The following is a 19677-nucleotide window of genomic DNA, read 5'->3' on the forward strand; positions in this document are numbered from 1 at the left end:
GCAGCCCTGTGACGATCTTATGTAAAATGATAAAAGCAGCTGTAGCGATTGTCAAATTGTGATCCAACGAGAACAAAACTTTTTACGGCCAGGTTTGAACTCAAATTCGTATTCTGACGGTCCATTATTAGTTCAGATTTGTTGGAATTCGTCTTTGAGCGAGAGGCGGCCACGATTGAATTCGTTGTAGTGCTTCATAGCAATCAAAGATTTTAGTTCATCGATGCACTTTCGTCATTCCACGTCGAAAGTTGTGAAAAATGATCGCAGAAAATGTTCAAAATTCCATTTTTGGCCGAGATGAATTTTTTAATTCACTGCAAAACCATTCACGATTAAATGATTAGTATTTTATGTGAAACTTTCCAATGGAAATGTCAGATTGCACCTGGCAAAACTTAGTGTTGCCCTAGGCCAGAATATATATAGCAGCCCTCGTAAAATGATAAAAGCAGCTGTACGTCATGAAACAAGTTTGAACTATTTCGATATTTGAGTAGTGCAATCAGATCATTTTTAAAGCTAAAAATCGTGTGACGGGTGACGGCAATCGCTTTATATTAGTGTGAAAGAGCGGCACAAGTGAAATTCATGAGCTTCTCAAATAATTTAATATTTCGATATTTGTATTTTTACCGCACTCTTTATAGAATTTTCCAAACGTCTGTATGTAGTTGAAGACAAAAAGATGTGATCGTATTCGCTTGCTTCGAATCAATCCAGTCATAAAAACTGTTGGCTAAAGCATTCGCAGAAATCCCCTTAGAAAAGATAAATTTATGACGAGCCATATAGATGTGTTGACCGAATCAATGCCAAAACTTATTCGAGATGATCTCCACTAAAAAAACTATCGTCGGTCAATTGGTCATCTTCTGTGAACGCACCTGAGCAAATTAGGCTCAACATATCAAACATCCTCTTCAGTGGCAAGCGTCAACGGACATGAAGGTATCCTTCCTACAGAGGAAAAAATGTTCACTGTTAAAGATATTTTCATAAGACAAACGACAAAATCTACGCAAAAACACCCAAGGATGCAAAACAATTTATTTAAAAGGTTCAACTTGGTCACCATTCAGCTGCTTTAATATTTTGGTGGGAGTTTTCTGAAAAGGCGTAACACCTCTTAACTCCCACAAGAAAGAGGCTAAACTGGGATAATTTCTAGCAGACGAAAGGTAAAAATCGGCATGCCTAGCTTCACATTTGTAGATGTTCTAGAAATCCAGATTTGAAGCATGGCCTGACGAATACCCTAAAGAGATTTGGAGGGCCTCAAAAAGTTTTGGTTCGAGCAGCTTCATAGAATAGATGCCATTGATCAATGGCCGAAACGCTATGTCCAAACAAAATGTGATAATTTCGAATAAAATTGTTCATCGCTAATTTAGTTTATGCTTTTATTCTTAAATAAAACTGTCTGGACATCATTTTTTACCACAACATGGTTCGACGTCAAACATTAGCGACTTTGACTTATATATCATAAAATATATAATATTCCGAATAGTCGGCGTGAAACATTTTAGATATCCGTATGTAGTCATGTGTAGAAGTTCACGCAAGGAAAGTTGTTTGATTGCCATTCACTTGGGAGTGACCCGAAACGATCCTTTTACATATGGCTCAAACAGTTAACGACTTTCGGTCCTAGACCAAGTATCCTTGCTTGGAAGAGAATCCCCCTTTTGATGACAACCGTGGCAAATATATTAAGGATTACGAATTAAGGGCTTGCACCTGGAATGTCCGGTCCCTTAATTGGGAAGTTGCCGCTGCCCAGCTGGTTGATGCCCTCGTAAAAATAAACGCTGACACCCCCCCGATGGAAGAAAAGTACGATGTCTCCGGATCGAAAAGCAACCACCAAGATTGATCATGTTGTGGTAGACGGAGCACACGTCTCTAGTGTTTTAGGCGTGCGTATGCATCGAGGTCCTAACGTCAACTTGGACCACTGTCTTTGTTGCAGGCAAAAAACTCATATCAACAAACACCAGGAAGGTTCGACGTAAAAGGCTGCAATCACAACACATAGCTGAACGATTTTCTACTCGAATTGCACTCCTGCTCTCTGAGAGCACTCATCAGCAACTCGGTATAAGAGAACTTTGTGATGGCATTTCAAGCTCCTTACGTGCAGCTACAAACGAAAACATTGGTTCTCGAAAAAGCCAAAAGGACAGCTGTTACGGTGAGGAGTACCGTGTCGCAACAAAAAAAAAACAGACTGCTTACCTCGCAACGTTACAATTGACCACAACACGTGCGGCATGGGATAGATTCCGAGAGTTGAAGAGGGAAACAAAAAGCATTTGCAGACAAAAAAGAGAGAGGCCGAAATGGCTGAGTATAAAGAGAGCTGAGCGACAGAGGTAATGCTCGTAAATTGTATGAAATGATGCGGCAGCTAAAGCAGGTTTCAAGACCGGAGCATACTCTTGTAGAATCCCCAGAGGTGATCTAGTGACTGATGACTAGAGCATGCTAAAATTAAGGTGGGAACACTTCTCCAGCCAGCTGAATGACAGTAAAAGCATAGCACCAGGAGAATCGTTGACGATGGAACAAACATTCCATTGCCCGGGAATGAAGAAGATCAGTTTGAAATCGTACGCATACGTATATACTTCATCATTTCCGTTTAAAAATTGCACTGCTCAGTGCATATAATTTTGAACACATGCTTGTGATTTGAAATATATTTTGTTATTTATGAATTTTATTGAATTTTACCATAAAGAGATAAAGAAAATAACCGTCTCCTGGTTTTAAGCTACCTCCCCACCATTTTTCAGCCAAATCGGTTCAGCCGTTCTTGCATTATAAATAGTGTAACCAAAATGACTTTATTTTATATATATAAATCTTGTAGAAAATCAGAAAATTAGAAGTATACCAAGTTTCAAACACATTTTTAAATTTACTTATATTGAACAGTGGGATCAATGGTTTGCTATACCGCGTGGGCGTACGTAAGGAGGGTTTGAACACTTCACCGTTAGAAACGAAGTCTTTTTATATATTGAGCAAACATGAAGAAACGTCGGAGATCCTATAAAATATATGTAAATGTTCAGAGTGATGAGCTGAATGGATTTAGCCAAGTCCCTCTGTATACACGCGATCCAGCTCCTCAATTATTGAGATATCGATCTGAGTGAATGTGAAAATATTTTATATTTGAAGAAATATCTTCAAGAAATTTGGTAAAGACTATTATCCAAGGCATGGCTACAATCTTCGAACATATTGTTTAGTTCGGCCCATTATGGTTTACAACTGTCATTAAAAATGACCGATCGAAACCGAGTTTTTGTAAGGAATATTTTGTATATGTGAAGGGTTTAATAGCTTCGATGTAACTGAAGTTATTGTTTTTTTGTTTTAATTGAAACTTCAGATATTTTAATATGAGTCTGCACGCGATGTCGTTTATATAAGAAATAAATATTTAAAGAGAAGTTTGCCAAAAATATATAGTTTGAATTTACATGCATATACTTTATATATTTACAAAGGTTAGAACTAAGTTCTATTCTAAAAACTTTCCGACATTTTTTTAGATGAGAAAATATCAGCTAATTTAAATTAAATTCAATATCTATGGTCCATATATTTTAGAATATAGCTCATATTATTTGATTTACTAATTACTCCATACTATGTAAGATAATAGACCTTTCAGGTTGACTGGGTAGGAATTTCAAGTTGAAGTACCCTGTAGAAACAATGTACGCAGAAATCTAAACTGAAAGCTAACAGCCAAGGGCCAAAGTCAATCTTTAGCAAATATGCAAAGTATGACATGATACTCGTATATAATAATGATGAGTATATGTGGGGAGATATGAGTAAAAGCATAACTTTTGGCAAACTTATGGACACACATTCACTCACACATGAGCATGTAATTTTTTGTTGCTGTAAAATATTTGAAATACAGCTAGTAAAAGCACAGCAGCAATCTGCTGCAAGAATGTTACCACAAGTAAGGCGACAGAGACGAAACATGTAGGGGGGCAGCAGAAGCAGCACTGGAAGAGCAACTGAAGCGACGAATCGCTAGCGAGCGATCGAAGTAAGCCGAAATATCGGCAAGTAGAGGCACTTGAACGCACGACAATTTTCGGGGGAGAAGCACAAGCTCTGAGAGTTAGTTGTCGGAGACTGGCAAGCTGATGCAAGAAGATTTCATAGAGGGTAGAGGGAGCATTAGCGACTTCGTGTATCTTGTCAAAAGCGAATTGTGGCAAAATCTTCGAAGACAATTGATGGAAGACTTGAAGAATATGTCGTTTGTATTTTATTTATGCGCCGTGTGCCAAACTATACCGTATTAGTGGGGCACTTGCATCGGTATGCAACAATGCTTGCGGCAAAGACACAGCGGCGGCGGTGCAGAGGTCGGTGGCAATTTAGCTGAGCAATCACGAAAATGACAACGGCGCACAAAATGCATCCATCATTCAAGACGGCAGTGATGCACGAAAAATACTTTATGTGTGCATGTATATGTGTCTGCTATATAAATGATGTGCGGCAACGGGCATGGCACACACACACACACAACCATAAATAGTTGTACACGACAGCTGACAAGCGCAGCTTTTCGCATTCCCGCCAACATAACCTACGACTTTTCGTTGTCAAATAAATACCACTCCGCACACACACACATACATCCATGTCCTCTACATATATGGCTCTTTATGTGTGTGTGTGGCTTCGTGCATAAGCGCCTGGTGTAGCGTGTTTTATAGTCTGCCGCCACATGTCACACAATTTAGTTGCACACCAACACCATCAAAAGCACGCAGAGTTTGGCAAAAGTCACAAACAACAACAACTTAAACATACGCGCATACACACGCAAACGTGAGCGTACAGCTAATGTTATGTCAGCTTGACAGCGTTGCTGATACCACTGTGCTACAAGACCCACACCGACAACAACAATATCGCGCCAACAGCCAACAACAGTATCACGCTTGCATGTCGTTTATGTGGCAAAAGTGTTGGCATGCAGCTATGTTAATGAGTTGTTGCTTAATTTTCACTATGCGCCACTAACTTCCACTAGCGCACACACACACACACACACAGGAACGCGTGCTCATACACAAACACACGCTCATATAGCACAAATAACTGTTTGGTTGGCGAAAAAACCCGCCTGTTCGTTGCAACTCCATCATATTGTTGTAAATGTTTCTCTATTTATTTGCAACATTGTGTACGACGAATTCCACAACATAACTGTGTTCATACCCGTGCCCCCGAATTTCAAGCAGCAAAGTGGCAGAAATGGCCGCGTGCCTGTCCTCGCCCGGTCGCTCGCATATTTGACTTGTAATTTTACACGCAAGTGCAAATTAAGATGTTTTCTTTTGAATGATTATGTGCTTGCTTCTAATGAATGCAACAATTTGCGGCAACATCAGTTGTTATGATGCAAATGGTAGAATTGAGATTGTCACTTGGGTGGCCGCAAAAATGTTGCCACACATGAGACCAAATGTTGACATTTGCATCTGACAATGTTTCATATTTGACAGTTAGTTGTGTTTCTGCATTGTTGTAGCAATGTCACAGCGCAATGGTTCATTTATGTTATTTTGAGTGTGACTAAAATTGGAATTGTCGAAATAATTTTGAAAATTGTAGCAAAAAAGTTGTAGAAATTGGGAATAGCTTTAGCAATTTGATCAAACATTTATAAGGTTCGCCCATGAGATATCAAAAATGACGCACTTTAAAAAAAGTTAAATTCTATTTCGGCTTTTGATCATATCTAAGAACCAATAGAACATTCTTGCCTTTATATTTCGGGATTAAAGAACAAAAACTAATTTTAACCATCGAAAATCTCTTCATTGCTTTTCAAAATATTCTCACTTGTGAACTTTATCCTTTTGCATGAGTTTTAACCAATTGCCAAAGCAGTTTTGCCACGATGGTTAATGTACCTCCAAACCATGTATTCTGTACGCATTAACCGCTTCTGCAGCTGTCGAAAAAGGTTGACCTAATCGTTTAACTTTTCCGTACGGAAATAAAAAAAGGATGACTCAACAAATTGATGTTCTGAGAGGTAAAAAATGCAGTTGTCTCAGTCGTGGTGAAGAGTGATTCGACATCGCTGGTTGGATTTCCTGATTTCCTGAAAGATAAGGGGCAAACAGATATTTGGGTATCGCTCAGTATTACTGTTCTCCGTGGTACCACTGGTATGGTTGTGATTGGTCTAGCATTTCCAAAATAACAGGCAACAATTAGCCTGGAATTGCTTCGTGTGCGAACAATTTTTGTTGGATTCAACTCTTCTTGAAACACCAATTCAGCCGACTGCTGTTTCTTTCGGGATCATACGCGTAAGTTTTCTCTTGATGTCAGCGACGTGTTACGAAGCACCACTATCGTATTTTGATAACATTTCTCTCAATGAATCGACACGAACCTTTTTTAGCGATTGACAAATTATGTAATATCCGGCGAGAAATACAATTTGACAGTCAAACGTCTACATCACATGATGATATGGCAAGTTTGTTTGCAAGTTAGTTTGTGCGCAGCATCAATAGTTCCCGGAACGACAACTGGATGAACTTCACGAAATCCGTCTTATAGTGATATACGGCCTCGATTTACTTCATCATGCCATTGATAACCACTATTGATAAACACTAGCCCTTGATAGTGTTTCATTGCCAAAAACTGCATTAAGTTCATTGATACACTGCTGCTGCGTTAATACACGCATACTTAATTCCATATTTTGGCTGAGATTCATATTTTAAGTTACTGTAAGCAACACAATTAGCGGTCGTATGTCAAAACTTTCCGAGTATGCATACCATCAAAAATATCAAACTTTACGAAAAAATTTTGAGTTTCCAGAATCCAATACTAGTGTTGCCAATCCCGAAGTATAAAAGGCAACCTACGCGTTATATACAGAAGAGGAAGACAAAAATTTCATAATGAACGAATCATTTGTTTTTGAGTTATCACGGCAGCACAGTCGGTTCGGAAAAAAGCGTTTAAAAACTAACTGATTGGGCTGATTGAACTGTGCGGATTCCTTTTAAATGTCAGTAACTTAAAAACTATTGGAGATCGAATGAAATTTTACTAAGCTATTTTAACGGTATGAGCTATCGAAATATCAAAAAACAAAAATATGGATTTTTTCAAAATTTCATTTTTGACGAAATATGGGCCAATGGTTTCCTCTACCCGCATTTCAATGATACCTTGTGAATTATCATCACTCCAAATTCGACAATTTTTTGGTTAACTTACGCATTCAACCAAATGTGATCTTCAGCGCTGAACAAAATTTTCTTGTAAAAGTCGGGATCGATGGCTATCTCGTTTTAGACCCACTCACCTAATGTACATGTATGACACTTTTGATGGTTGTTCGGCTTCAATTCTTGCACGTGTTGTATTTAGTAAGCCCTAAAACGAAGTTTCGTCTGCAAAAGCTTGCATAAAGTGAATGAGCATAACTCCAGTTATAGTTCGCGATGGCGGACGGACTCATTATGGGCTTCTCCATGGCAGCATTAGCGTTTTCGATGCGCACGGTACGGTGTTGATGCCCATCAAATGTGATGCATGCTCCGTGGTTGCTCGATTTACTGACGCTGCTGGGCGAATAGAGCAATCATTTCAGGAATAAATTTGCTCGATTTGCAATGTTCTTCCGGAGTAAATCCGTTTATTGTATAATTGTAAACCAATCTGAGTAAAAGTTAAGTATCAACTTTCAAACAGACCAAATCCGAAAAGTATATTGCCAAACGTCGTCAAGAAAACGCCCGTTAGCTTTACTAGTCTCTCAGATAATAAGTGTAGAGAAGTTCTTTAAAAAATTTTAGATCGATTCGAACCATAGTCGTTTGTCTCGTGTAAATTTTCACCTCTTACTTGTCATTAATGATTCCTGGCACAATGATGTGATACAACACGTCTTAAAGAAAACGAATCTTCAAAGGTTTATAGTAATAAATTATATCCTAATTAAGATCGGATCTAATAAAAGGCACCAACTAATGGTATAGAAAAGCGACTGTATGCAGCCTTTGTTGGTTTTGTAGATGCAGAAAACATTTCTGAACAGTTTCGAGGGATGGTGCTAAGTTGACAGTCTTTGTCCGGAGAATAATTTGCGTCCGTTCTGATTACTGAGAACCGACTATCGTGTGAATGGGATGTCTTATGTTTGAAACTTTCGGCCCTTACTTGATTATAGCTTTTACATCCCAACAAATCCATTTTGTCAAGTTCTGTACCATATGTACTTTATTGGCATAACATGATTTCAGCGGAAAGCATTACTAAATTTTATAAATAAAAGATTTTGTTAAAGCAAAAGTAGAGAGGCGACAACATTACATATACTTACCACATAATTTCGTAGAAATTCAAATCTTTAAATAGTGACAGCGCAAGACAATAAATGCGACATTTTATTACCCCAAAGCAGCAACATATACGCACTGTAAAGTTCAGTGGAGTTGCACGATGCACAGCAGGAAATCATTACATTAGTCAGAGGAGAAACCACTTTCTTCACAGATGGAAATTCCAGAGTCAAAACGAATATATATCATAACTGTTTTGTTATTGAATAAAATTTTCAAACTAAAAAGAAACTGGTTCGAAAAATATCTGTTAAATGTGTGACTACAATCTGACAATGGACAACTTTCGTTGTCTTCGATCGAATCGAAGATATACTACTTTTCATAAATACAAAAGTTTCTGCACAAGAACTTGACATTGGTCGCTAAGTTTGTATTGCAGATATTTGCTCTAGTAGTCCGATCTGAACAATTTATTTGAAAGATTTGGCAAAGAAAAGATAGTGAGGCGATAACTCTCTCACTCATACTCTTCTTCCTCTTCTTAATTGGCGTAGACACCGCTTACGCGATTATAGCCGAGTTAACAACAATTGGATATTCCAAGCGAAGCAAGATCCTTCTCCACCTGGTCCTTCCAACGTAGTGGAGGTCTTCCTCTTCTTCTGCTTTCCCCGGCGGGTACAGCGTCGAATACTTTCAGGGCTGGAGTGTTTTCGTCCATCCGGACAACATGACCTATCCAGCGTAGCCGCTGTCTTTTAATTCGCTGAACTATGTCAATGTCGTCGTATATCTCGTACAGCTCATCGTTCCATCGAATGCGATATTCGCCGTGGCCAACGCGCAAAGGACCATAAATCTTTCGCAGAATTTTTCTCTCGAAAACTTGTAACGTCGACTCATCGGTTGCTGTCATCGCCCAAGCCTCTGCACCATATAGCAGGACGGGAATTATGAGCGACTTATAGAGTTTAGCTTTTGTTCGTCGAGAGAGGACTTTACTTTTCAATTGCCTACTCAGTCCGAAGTAGCACCTGTTGGCAAGAGCAATCCTGCGTTGGGTTTCCAGGCTGACATTGTTGGTGGTGTTTAAATTGGTTCCAAGATAGACGAAATTATCTACGACTTCAAAGTTATGACTGTCAATAGTGACGTGAGAGCCAAGTCGCGAGTGCGACGACTGTTTGTTTCATGACAGGAGATATTTTCGCTTTGCCCTCGTTCACTGCCAAACCCATTTTCTCTGCTTCCTTGTCCAGCCTGGAGAAAGCAGAACTAACGGCGCGGGTGTTGAGGCCGATGATATCAATATCGTCGGCATATGCCAGCAGCTGTACACTCTTATAGAAGATGGTACCTTCTCTGTTTAGTTCTGCAGCTCGAACTATTTTCTCCAGAAGCAGGTTGAAGAAGTCGCACGATAGGGAGTCGCCTTGTCTGAAACCTCGTTTGGTATCGAACAGCTCGGAGAGGTCCTTCCCGATCCTGATGGAGCTTTTAATGTTGCTTAGCGGCAGCTAAGCCTTTTCGTGCTGTCGAAGGTGGCTTTAAAATCAACGAAGAGGTGGTGTGTGTCGATTCTCCTTTCACGGGTCTTTTCCAAGATTTGGCGCATGGTGAATATCTGGTCGGTTGTTGATTTTCCAGGACTGAAGCCACACTGATAAGGTCCAATCAGTTTGTTGACGGCTGGCTTTAATCTTTCACACAATACGCTCGATAGAACCTTATATGCGATGTTGAGGAGGCTAATCCCACGGTAGTTGGCGCAGATTGTGGGGTCTCCTTTTTTATGGATTGGGCATAGCACAGTTAAATTCCAATCGTTGCGCATGCTTTCGTCCGACCATATTTTACAAAGAAGCTGATGCATGCTCCCTATTAGTTCTTCGCCGCCGTGTTTGAATAGCTCGGCCGGCAGTCCGTCGGCCCCTGCCGCTTTGTTGTTCTTCAGGCGGGCAATTGCTATTCGAACTTCTTCATGGTCGGGTAATGGAACGTCTGCTCCATCGTCATCGATTGGGGAATCGGGTTCGCTTCTCCTGGCGTTGTGCCATTCAGCAGGCTGGAGAAGTGTTCCCTCCATAATTCAACTATGCTCTGGGTATCAGTGACTAGATCACCTTTGGGGGTTCTACAAGAGTATGCTCCGGTCTTGAAACCTTCTGTAAGCCGCCGCATTTTTTTGTAGAATTTTCGAGCATTTCGGTCTCTTTCTTTTACTGTCTGCAAATGCGTCTCGCTTCCCTCTTCAACTCTCGGTATCTATCCCATCCCGCACGTCTTGTGGTCGATCGTAACGTTGCGAGCTAGGCAGCCTGTTTTCTCTCCGCTGCGACACGGCACTCCTCGTCGTACCAGCTGTTCTTTTGCACTTTCCGAAACCAATGGTTTCGGTTGCAGCTGTACGTAAGCAGTTTGAAATGCCGTCCCACAGTTCCCTTATACCGAGTTGTTGACGAGTGCTCTCAGAGAGCAGGAGTGCAAGCCAAGTAGAAAATCGTTCGGCCGTCTGTTGTGATTGCAGCTTCTCGACGTCGAACCTTCCTTGTGTTTGGTGGCGTGCGTTTTTTGCTGCACAGAGGCGAGTGCGAATCTTAGCTGCAACAAGATAGTGGTCCGAGTCGATGTTAGGACCTCGGAGCGCATGCACATCTAAAACACTGGAGACGTGTCTTCCATCTATCACAACATGATCGATCTGGTTGGTAGTTTTTCGATCCGGAGACAGCCTGGTAGCTTGATGAATCTTCTTATGCTGGAATCTAGTACTACAGATAACCATATTTCGGGCCCCGGCGAAGTCAATCAGCCTCAACCCATTAGGGGATGTTTCGTCGTGGAGCCTGAATTTACCGACCGTAGTTCCAAATATACCTTCTTTGCCCACCCTGGCGTTAAAGTCGCCAAGCACGATTTTGACATCGTGGCGGGGGCAGCCTTCATAAGTGCGCTCCAAGCACTCATAAAAGGCATCTTTGGTCACATCGTCCTTCTCTTCCGTCGGGGCGTGGGCGCAGATATGTTGAAGAACCTCGCTTTGATGCGGATTGTGGCTAGGCGTTCATTCACCGCAGTGAATGATAGTACTCGGCGACGGAGTCTCTCTCCCACTACGAATCCCCTACCAAACTTGCGCTCCTTTATATGGTTACTGTAGTAAATGCCACAAGGACCTACTCGTCTCTGTCCGTGTCCTGTCCGTCGCATTTCTTGGACCGCGGTGATGCCAGCCTTTATTTTTGCGAGGACATCAACCAGCTGGGCAGCAATCAGTTTTCTATACAAAAACTTGATAGCTTTATGCCATAGTGCATCGATTTGATAAACTTCTCCGAATATTTTACCATTGCCCTAGGCAGTAACTCCAACAAGATTTGGTGACGACATCGCGACAAATCAAATAGTTTTTCATGCGAGGACATGAATTTGATCGTTCAGTTTGTATTACAGCTATATGCTTAGTAGCCCAATGGTTTAGCGGCGGTTACGACAAATAAGCAGCTCCTTGGGTAGAAAAGTATATATTCCAATTTTGTGATCGAAATCTCGAAAATTAAGGGTAGGTAGTTGGGTATAAGTTCGGACGGACAGAAAGACGACTGCTTATCTCGCCCATCATTTATATGTATGTATATTTTGTAGGTTATCCGACGTTTTCTTCTGGGTGTTACAAACTTTGTGGCTAACTTTATTTACCCTGTTCAGGTTCTATGGCTAGCGGTATATGCTAGTGGAGCGGTGCTTTATAACTGGTTGATTTCCCTACAGGGTCTAGATGTGTATGTGTGCAGTTTATATAGAATGCAAGCTTGATCTACCCATGAGCGTTTTTCAATGTTTGCTCGCAATTGCCACATTCTTAATTCAGTATTTCGCTCCATTCCTATGCATACTTTTATGTGAATGTGTATGTGTGTGCGTTAGTTTGAATTTGGTACACTTAGCGACGCATTGCGCGTGTTTGAATAGCTCCAAAGGGTGCAATTTCTCAAAACTTAAACGACAGCGCTGAACATTGACAAAAACCGCACAAAGAGCACAGAGTACAACTTGCAACTGCGCGCAGACACTGTGCAACACTAAAACCGGGTTCGAAAGCAAATGTCTGCGAATACAACACGCACACACACACACACATTTAGTAATTGAAGCGTTTGCAGCTATTTGCGAGAAATTTAAAATGTACGCGAGTTATATGCATTACAAAAACAACAAATAGCGCTGTTGAGCGTTTCGTCCGAAATGCACATTTTTCGATGGTGAGCAGCGCACTGGGGCAGCAGACAGATTGTGCGAAAGATAGTGTTGGAGGGGGCCCGCATGCAATTTCTCGCATTTTCACTGCCACAGTTCCGCTTTGGCGCACTTTTTTCGGTGAGTTGGCCGCCAGCTGAGTGCCATAAAAGCTTGTGCTGCTGCTTTGCTATTGTGCGGCTGCCGCGCGGCACAACTAAAACACTTTCAACAAAATTATTATTGCAGTAAATGCTTTCTGTCATTGCGGGGGCGCTCCCCGTCGCTTGGAAGCCCTCTAATTGCGCGGCGCAAAGCCTGGTTCCCCCATCTTGGGTGAAAGCGCTGGGCTGCCGCCGCATCATTTACGCGCAATAATTTTTCTGCTTGTGGCAGCACCGCCGCAGATTGTTGTCTCAATGTAAGCGTACATGCTGTGGGCATTATTGTTGCAAGCGCAACATAGTTCTGAAAAATGATGCATTAACAAGCGTGTGTAGTGGGGAACTGAGCGCTACATACTTATTATGCTTGTGGAAGCAGCACTACGAATTTTGCCTGTCTGTACTCGTACGAAGCTTTGCAGCAACCAATTTAGTTTTACGCACAGCCAACACAAGCGTCCCCACTGTAGCAACGGTGGTGTTGCGAGCGCAGCAAGAACAACGGTATATGCTCCACAATATTTTTCTGTTATCTCATAAAATTGCAACGCTCGTATGCAGAGCCGCGCTTCCCTTGACCTCGGTAAGAATCGGCAAAACCACACCCCCTTGGTTTGCACTAACTACTCCAATCTCTTTATTTTATGTTTTATGCTTTCATCGTCGTTGTTGTTGCCTGCAGAATGCGCATCGTTGCTATTAGTGTTGCAAGCCGAGCATATGCCACAGCGCCTCTTCAGCACGCCGGGTATTGTTTTTACCCAACTCTGCCAGCTCTGCCCCCTGCGCCGCTGCTGCAGCGTTGCTGCCGAAATGAAAACATTAAAAATTTAATTGCGATAATACAAGTGCATAAAATGTTAATGGAGTGAATGTAATCTGCCAACACATACACACAGCGAACGTGTGCCCTCGGAGGAGTTGCATTTTGCTGAGAGTTTGATTTTTCTGTTTTCGTTTTTGCCCGAAAGCAAATGTGAGCGGAGAGACGAACTAGCATATTTCGTAAAAAAACACACAAAAGAGTAAGGCAAAAGCGCCAGCGGCACCGATAGAGTAATTCTGGTGCGATGGGGTTGTTGCCACAAATGGTAACCGTAAAATGATGTAAATACAAAGCAGCAACTCCATCATCAATCGGTTCTGCAAATTACACAATTAAGAGAGCACTAAGAACCAGGAATTTGGTAGATAATGAAAATCTTCTTGAGAACTCCTCAACAACTCACAGATTGACCGATATGTTCGAAGGTTATAGTCCGATTTCGAACATTTTTGGGCGTAATAAGAAATACCTTGAGGGCTTTATTTGTTTTTGATTTGTATATGTACAAGTGAAAGAATTAAAAGAAACGTTTTTTTATGTTTTATGTGGGCATGGCGGTCATCCGATTCCACTCATTTTCAGAGTGTATAATTGAAATGTTTGGCTAAACCTCAGACAACACTCTCAACAAATTGATTGAAGCTATAGGATTTTACCTAAAAGTGGGCGCTGCCACGCCCATTGTCCAATGTTAAACTTATTAGCTGTTTTATTTAAGGCTTCTGGCACAATTATTCAGTGAATTATCGCACTTTTAGCAGAGTAGTACTTTGGGCAAGGTGTCATATGTAGACGTCTTCCGGTCTTAGACCAAGTATCCTCTGGGTAGCCAAAAAACATTCGTTTGAAGGCGAGCTAAAGTGAAAAAGTGTACCATCACTCCCCAGGGTTGTGCGCTGGGTTTGGAACCCGGCACACTAAAAACGACCCCCTTGAAAAGGGAACATCATCCTCGGACGACACAATGTCAAACGCATTAAGGATTACGATTGCAGGGCATGCACGTGGAATATCCGGTCCCTTAATTGGGAAGGTGCCGACGCCCAGCGGTTGATGGTCCTTTAAAATGAAAATCGATGGACGGGACAAGGACTGAGAAGAGTAGGTCGTGCAATGGGTTATGGTCCTTTGCGCATTGGCCACGGCGAATATCGCATTCGATGGAACGTTGAACTGTATGAGATATACTACTGTGATCAAATTGAAAGGTGAATTTTTAATTTATACTTCGCGTGTTTTTCGAATCGGTAATTTTTTTTTAAGTTGGTAGTACTGTTAGTGACATCTATGCTAAATTTCACAATATTTTTATTTGTGAGGCTCTAAAAATGAATTCTTCGATTTTTACTATGTCTGAATTTATTGAACAAAGAAGTGCGATAATGCACCATATCATACTGTATTGGTTATTCGTGCCGCAACTTCTGGCTATTCAGCAAATTCACATAACCACTCCCACATAAATTGCGGAGGATGAGACGCAAGCTATCTATAAGGCAACATTTACAAGACAATTCAGTTGATGTGGAACATCTAGAAGTTGTCGGTTGGAAAGGTGGAATCATTCGGAGACTAGAAGAAAGAAAAGGTAGGCCATTACAGTGGGTTGTTTGTATTCTACATTTCAACGAACTTCCATTTCGTGCTCTTTTCGAACACTTAGATGGTGTCTCAAAGAGACCAAATACATTCTCTGGCGACATAGGTAAACTGCTCCCTGATAGTGAGAAGTTGCCTGTTTTCAAATTTGAAAGTTTTCCACCCTGCCAATTACCTTCTGAGGTTATTAATCCGATCCAACTTAGCACAGACCAAGCTTATCTCCATAAAATATCAGAAGCTCTTATTTCCGGTCAATGTTCCTCAGATTTAGCGTCGATGCATGCAGGTAACATGTGCAAATCGCGCTGGCTCACCTGTGCAAATAGAATAAGAGATAATACATTTCTGCTGACAAACCAACAAAGGAAATAAAGATTTTGGTCAAGTACATACTTACAGTTTACTCACCTTTGTGGTTATCAATAAGATTCAACAGTTCAATCAAAGATGGCTCGCGCCATCTCTATGCTACAATTCAAAGGTCGAGATACTTACCTGCTAAACTGCGCAAGGTTGTCGATTAATTAATCCATTCAACAGAATGCTTTCTTTGCTCTTCCAGAAAACATTCTCCTTAGTATGATGACTGACGAACGGATAGAAGTCAGAAAGTTGGCCCTTGACCGTCTTCTGGCAGCCAGAGAAGCAGAGTCTGACACTGTAAATGGAAGGGTTAGATGTAATAAAGTGCCAAAGCTGAATTTCAAAGCTAATAATTATTACGATATGATTAACTGGAAGACTATTACCTTGACTGTTCCACCAGTTCTTTGTTCAGTTTCTAACGAAGAACTCATAAAAGGGCTGTCGGGAGACACTGCAGAGGTATGGAAATTTAGTGAATTCCCTCTCACACCGTGGCAGTCGAGAGAACCGTCAAACTGGTGACAGAGGCATCTTCTAAAGTTATTGGCCCCCAATCTCGTGATCGTTTTATACGCTCTACACTGAAATCTTAGGCAACAAGTGCCAAAGTTTAGTACAAAATCTGATTTTATCAATAAATTTGACACAGATTCAGACTAAAACAAGCCTGACATATGGTTGGTTGGTTGGGTTGGGCTTGGGAGGAACCCGAAGAGCAGCCACCTCCACGCGGTGGGTTCTGGGTGACCAATACAGGTTAGCTGAGAGCTGCAACAATTTTCACCTTGCGCTGTGGCGCGCCGCCTTTTCGCTCGTACCTCGGGAACGGTTCGTCCTACGGCCTTGATCACGTATACCATTTCGGTAGCAAATGACGTGACAAATAACTTCTGTTTTATACATTTTGCCATGAGATGCGTATTTCAGGCGCTAGGTAGACAATTTCACGATTTTAGGCGAATTTCCGAAATTTCAAGGCCGGAGTTGGGGTTGAAGATGCAATCCGATCTCAAAACAAAAAGTTGCATTGGAATCAGGAAGTACTAAGGCAACTTTTCCGCACTATTAGAAATCCCGAATCGAAAAAAGTCCGGAATCGACCCACCCTAATATCTAAGCACATAAAGCTGTAATTTTGTACGGAGGATCACAGTAGCAAAGGGACACCTGTGTGAACATTTTTTTAAAAAGTGGGCGTGGCCCTGTCGTCTAAGAAGTTTAACGTAAATATCTCCTAAGCCACTAAAGCTGCAACCACCAAGTTTGCTGAGTACAAATCTTATTAGAACTTCTATCGGCAGTGTGAAAATCGATGAAATCTTAGAATAACCCCGCTCACTTCCCATATAACGGTACTGTTAAAAACTAATAATAGCGCAATCACACAATAACTAAATATCTCAGAGACATTAAATTTTACCACCTAGATGGTAAAAGAAGGCTTTTATGAGAGCTGGTATGAAAATTAGAGTGGCACCGCTCACTTTTTGGTGAAATCCTATATCTGGAAGCCCAACTAACCGATTTAAACTAGACGGAATCGGACAACAACCACGTCTACTTCCTACATAGCAAAATTTTAAATTCACATCAATAAGCTATTAATATAACTTAATAAAGCTTTGCACAAATAATGTATTTAGTGTGTGCCACCTTATGATCAAAAATTATTTAAATCCAATAAAACTGTTGAAACCCTTAGGCACCGAATATTTAGACCACGGTACCTATAGTTGACCTTTGATCGAAAATGTCGGTCAGTGTGTGATATATAAGTATAACTGAAATTAAGAGGTAATCCTATTCTTAATCTGTTATGTCTGTATGTCAAAAATGGGTTGTATCGGACTTTGTTTTGGTTCCGGGTGACATTGTACCGCATATATCAGCAATGAATACAAGAGAGCTTGTTTTACTCATAACAGTGTATCTTTGTGCCTAAAGTAGATAAATTTAAGCGGTAACTTGGCCTAGCCCTATATAACTAATATCAGGATTTTCGAACATCCGGCTGACTTTATCTATATGATTGGTTTTACACCTTAGAGTATTTCCCTGGCTTTCCCTTACTTACTTCCTATTCATCGATATATTTCTTTTCTAGATTGCTTTGACAGTCATTGACATCTCTGCCAAATGTCACATCAAAATAATCATTAGTGTTTACTAAATGCTTCTCTTTCTGAAGTACATAAAATGCATTCGGCGATTTTTACGATGACTGAAATTATTCAAGAAAGAACTTCCATTAAATTTTGTGTCCGGATTAAAATTTCTAGAGCGGAAACGTTTAGAATATTGGAAATGTCCATCTGGGATAATTGTTTGTCGCGTGCAAGTCTTTTTCATTGGTACAAATTAATTAAAGAGGGTCGAGAACGCGTTGACTACGAACCACGTCCAGGACGTTCATCAACATTAACTGATGATCAACACGACAACAAAATAAAAGAATTGGTGCTGCAGAATCGATGATTAATAATCTGGGTTCCAACTGGCATCGTGAAGACCATTCGATAGATCATTTGGGCCTAAGAAACATAAAGGTGCGATTGGTTCCAAAATCATTAAATTTTTTGGAATAAACATAAAACCTTTTCCGACTACCAGGATGTCATGATACGTATTACGTAGGTTGCTATATATATTTCTGGCCTAATAATGTAAATAGGCATATTTATTAACAAAAATGTTTTTTTTTAATTTTTTTTTGTCGATTGCTGTTTTGTTTCGCGCTTATACGCATAGATTTCGTCATTGTAATTTTTTTTTGAAGCAACGCGATCGATTTTTTCAGTTTTCTTTCACATGCAAATCAATGCCAGAAATGCATAAGCTTTTTTGATACGTCATAGATCCTCAAACCTTTTTACGAGGTGTTCATGCAATACAATGGTGGGAGCCATAAAAGATTTTTGTTCTTGCATCTGATCATGTTCACGTACGTACGGCATCGATGTTTTCTGGCACAACGGCTGTTTTTGGACGACCTTCACGGAATTCGTCTTTGAGCGAGAGGCGGTCACGATTGAATTCGTTGTACCAGTTTTTCACAGTGCTATAGGATGGTGCTTCATAGCCATACAAAGATTTTCGTTCATCGATGCACTCTTGTCGTGATAATCCACGTCGAAAGTTGTGAAAAATGATCGCACGAAAATGTTCACGAGTTAATTCCATTTTTTGGCCGAGATGAATTTTTTAATTCCCTGTAAATAAAACAATTCACTATTAAATGACAAAACGTTCTGAGTGATTTTATGCTAAAAAATGTCAAACTTTCCAATGGAAATATCAGATTGCACCTGGCAAGTGTTGCCCTAGGCCAGAATATATATAGCAGCCCTCGTATTACTGGCAATGAGTGTTGGATCTCAGCCTTAGACAGACGATCATTCTGTGGCAAGGGTGAGCCAAAGCTGAAAAAGCCACGACAAAGCAGGCCAAAAATAAAGGTTATGAAGAGTATAAACGGACAGACTTTTATACATGAGTCGGTCTAATCATTCATTCCGCAGCAAAATCGACTTCGATTCGGATAGAATTTTTGATCGAAAACATGTTTAGCACTTTAGAAAAATTTTCTTTCATCCCTTTGCATGAATTATTTTGTTTCTTTTGCATTTTAGCATGGTGTGCAGGATACATCACTATCTGCATTAGTTTCCATTGATTGATCTGGTGTTAAATATGATTATTAATTTTGTGGTTGGGGCTATGAACAAATTACTTCAATGGGTCTCTTATTACTGTTACTTTTAGCAGGGATCTCATCCGAAATATTTGTCACAATTACTGGCAAACATGCACAAATTTTAGCGGCTTTTAATTCTTCAGCTGAAGTACATATGTATACCGCTGATCTCCTTTTCGATTGAACTTAACGTTACTGTTCCGCAAACTCGTTTTTAATTTTAAACAATTTTATTTTTGATTGCAAACTTAAAATCAGTCCAAAGCTGTAAATCAACCGATATCAACCGATAATATTAACACGTGGTACTTTTTCGTTCTTTTTGTCATATTTATGAAGTCACTTTTGTCTCTAAAAACCACATTTAAATACAATTTAGTTCGTCCTTAGCGCTTTTTTCTCATTAATACT

Source organism: Bactrocera neohumeralis, chromosome 4, assembly GCF_024586455.1.
Source record: "Bactrocera neohumeralis isolate Rockhampton chromosome 4, APGP_CSIRO_Bneo_wtdbg2-racon-allhic-juicebox.fasta_v2, whole genome shotgun sequence".
Classification (NCBI taxonomy): domain Eukaryota; kingdom Metazoa; phylum Arthropoda; class Insecta; order Diptera; family Tephritidae; genus Bactrocera; species Bactrocera neohumeralis.